General features: G+C 40.6%; 1 pseudogene; it reads left to right on the top strand.

Annotated features, from left to right (window-relative positions):
• Positions 1 to 2,233: 2,233 nt before the first annotated feature.
• On the top strand, positions 2,234 to 2,740 carry LOC116888778 (annotated as a pseudogene).
• The last annotated feature ends 736 nt before the right edge of the window (positions 2,741 to 3,476 follow it).

Genomic DNA, 3,476 nt, shown 5'->3' on the forward strand with positions numbered 1-3,476 from the left:
ATCAACAGATACTAACTGAAAAATTTTCAAAGATAAAAATGAAAAAAAAAATGAGATTTATGTGTTTGAAAAACTCTTGTGCCCACCCGATTACATTACTGTGATTAAAATGGGATGACATTTTTGACAGCTGGGGAGCAGTGTGTTAGTTTTGGCAAGTGGCAGTGAGAGCTGAGGTGGGGTGGGGTGGGTATGTTAAGACACTAAGCAAGACTTGCAGTCAATAGGCATTGCTCTGTGAGTAAACAGATGCTCAACAAATCAATATTTGAGCCACAGAAAAACTTTACTAACAAAAGCTTTAAGTGGTGCTCCTTGTCCACGGTGAACTCAGGATTTGGACAGAAACTCTAAAGGGCTTGACTCTCTCGATACTCAGATATACTTCCCCTCCCCTGGTGTGGGCATGAGGAGATGTGAATTGAGAGTGCTTTCATTTTGATAGACATCAAAATTATATCTTCGTGTTTTAAAATGACTGAATTTGGGTCAGTGAGAAGAGTTTCATAAGTCTTCCTTTAATTATCTTTAAAATAAGCTAGCATTAAGGTAATTAACCCAGGGTTAAGAGCAGTATCTAGTGAGGATTGGATAATAGTATTGCCTATTTGATATTAGGCAGTGGTTTTAGTCCAGGAGATGGAGATGTTGAGGGAAGAATTCTCTTTCCTTAAGGTTCATTTTCTAGTGTCAGTTTAAGGCCAAACATTCTACGAACTTCAAAGTGTCCGCTTGGCCTGGGCCAAAACAGGGACTGAGGGAGATTCAGATTTGTTTGCAAGAAGGTACCTGGTTGGGGATTTAGCTCAGTGGTAGAGCACTTGCCTAGGAAGCGCAAGGCCCTGGGTTCGGTCCCCAGCTCCGAAAAAAAAAAAAAAAAAAAAAAAAAAAGAAAATCAAAAAAAGAAGGTACCTTGGCCTTCTCTCTAGTGTCACCCAAAGAAAATGTGCTGGGACCAAAACATTTGTGAACTATCGAAATGCAGATACGCTCCGATGAATCAATGAAACATATTTTCTTGATTAACTTGAAAGAATTAAAAGAGAAGGAGGAAGAGAAGAAAATTAGTGTTAAAACCCATACAAATTTTCTACATAGTTCCATCTAGACATTATCATCATTAACAGATGTCTGGGTAGTGTGCAGGTGTGCTTTAAAGTTCTGACTATACCGTTTTTACAGCCACTCTGTGTATTAACCTTATGCCATTTGCATAAAGTAATGATGTGACCCATAAGCAAAAGGCGTGAATAGAATGCTAATCACAGCCCTATCTTTATGTGTCTGTTCTGTCTGCCCAGTATTTTACATTAAGGAATTTTTGTATTACCATTTTCATTATTCAAAAGTTACAACAAACACCGCAGCAAACAGCATAATTCTGTCAGAGCATTAATATTCTGATATATCTGCTCTATCTCTACCTACATATTTTAAACAAATATTTCGGTATCGTATATATAATTTAGGATTCTTTTCTTCCTTGCTATATAACATTTTCTTAAACTTTTTAAATATTTAGACTTTCTATCACCCTGGCCGTATTTTTTGAAATTTTATTTCATACTTTAGTTGTAAATAAGTATATCCATGCATAGTCTTTTCCTTAGTGCGCCCTAGTGTCATGATGATAAGTGATAGCATTTATTTCTCTGGTTTATGTTCTCAGTGGAGAATCCCACCTTTCCATCTATCATCTTTCCTTACCCCTTGCTTGACTGGATTGCAATGATCTTACTCCTAACACTACATGATTCTGGTGACCTTCCTCATGTTCTTGTGCCTCATGGGCGAGCTGCCACCCCAGGTGCCATATTAATGCTGGTTCCTACTCCGCTGCCTGTCAACATGTCCTTTAATTTTGAACTCATCTCCACCGTGTGCCTCACTTTCTAAGGCAGTGGTTCTCAACCTTCCTAATGCTGTGACCCTTTAACTCATGTTTTGGTGATCCCCTACTATAAAATTATTTCGCTGTTACTTCATAGCTCTGAGTTTTGCTACTGTTATGAATTATAATGGAAACATCTGATATGCAGGATCTGTGCTATGTAACCCCCCATGGAGTCATGATCCACAGCTTGAGAACCACTTTCTAAAAAGATGCTGCCACTGTCATTGACTCGTGTATCTAATGCCATAACCTTGATTGTTGTCACTACTGTGGTGATGGCAAGATGCACAGCACCTCTGTGGAGTCTGAGTGACTAATAAATGCATAAATAGGGGCCTTTCTCTTTCTCTTCCGGTTCCAGGCGCTGCGGGAGCCGCGGCTTACCGTGCAGACATGGCCAAGTCTAAGAACCACACCACACACAACCAGTCCCGCAAATGGCACAGAAATGGCATCAAGAAACCCCGGTCACAGAATCTCTTAAGGGGGTTGACCCCAAGTTTCTGAGGAACATGCGCTTTGCCAAGAAGCACAACAAGAAAGGCCTGAAGAAGATGCAGGCCAACAATGCCAAGGCAGTGAGTGCACGCGCAGAGGTCATCAAGGCCCTTGTGAAGCCTCAGGCCATCAAGCCCAAGATGCCAAAGGGCCCCAGCCACAAACTCAGCCGTCTGGCTTTTATCGCTCACCCCAAGCTTGGGAAGAAGACTCGAAGCTACAAGGCCAAGGGTCGTAGGCTCTGTCAACCAAAGCCCAAGGTTCAAACCAAGGCAGAGGCCACAGCTCCAGCTAAGGCCCAGGCCAAAGCTCCAGCTCAGGCTCCCAAAGGTGCCCAGGCCCCTGTGAAGGCCGCATAGAAAAGGCTCCTGCCAGTGTGAAGACAGACGGACTGCTGTGACACACCCCCCTACACACTCTTTGCAGATGACCAGTGTCCTATGCTGTTTTTACAAATAAACTTGAGACAAGAAAAAAAATGCATAAGTAGACTAAGTATTTTAAAGGTGGAAAGAAGGCACTTTCAGAAGCAAAATCTTTGTTTTCTTTCTTAAAGCTACTTCTTCAGATGTAAGGAAGTATTCAGTGGATGTTCTAATCGGTCGTGGGAATTTGTGTAAAGGAGCTCCCTTGGATTTCATAGCCTTTCATGGTGGGTACACTTATATACAATAGGATTTAGAAGGTGCTTTGACAAAAGGCAACCGTTTTGTTTGGAATGATACCTTCCACACCTGTGGTCTTCCTGTTAACTCAGTATCCAGATGTCTGGAATCTTTCTGTCTACTTAATTTTCCAGGTCAATATACTTTTAAAGACTGATGATTTTAGGTTTAACATTTTTATTCTTTTTCTTCATAAGTCCTTATAATTTTCTTGAGAAATCCTTCCTAATATTTAATAATAAATTCCTGATAGAGGACCAGCTAGACAGATGTCAGACATGAAAACAATCATTTGCTTACCATTGTTAAATGGTAATTCAGATTTCTAAGCTAGACCTGTATAAATGAATTTGGGCATATTTCTTTGTTTCTCATCTTGGGCATTTTAGAGTGTAATCGGTCTTTTTCTATTCTTGAG

This window comes from Rattus rattus, chromosome 1 (genome assembly GCF_011064425.1).
Source record: "Rattus rattus isolate New Zealand chromosome 1, Rrattus_CSIRO_v1, whole genome shotgun sequence".
NCBI lineage: Eukaryota > Metazoa > Chordata > Mammalia > Rodentia > Muridae > Rattus > Rattus rattus.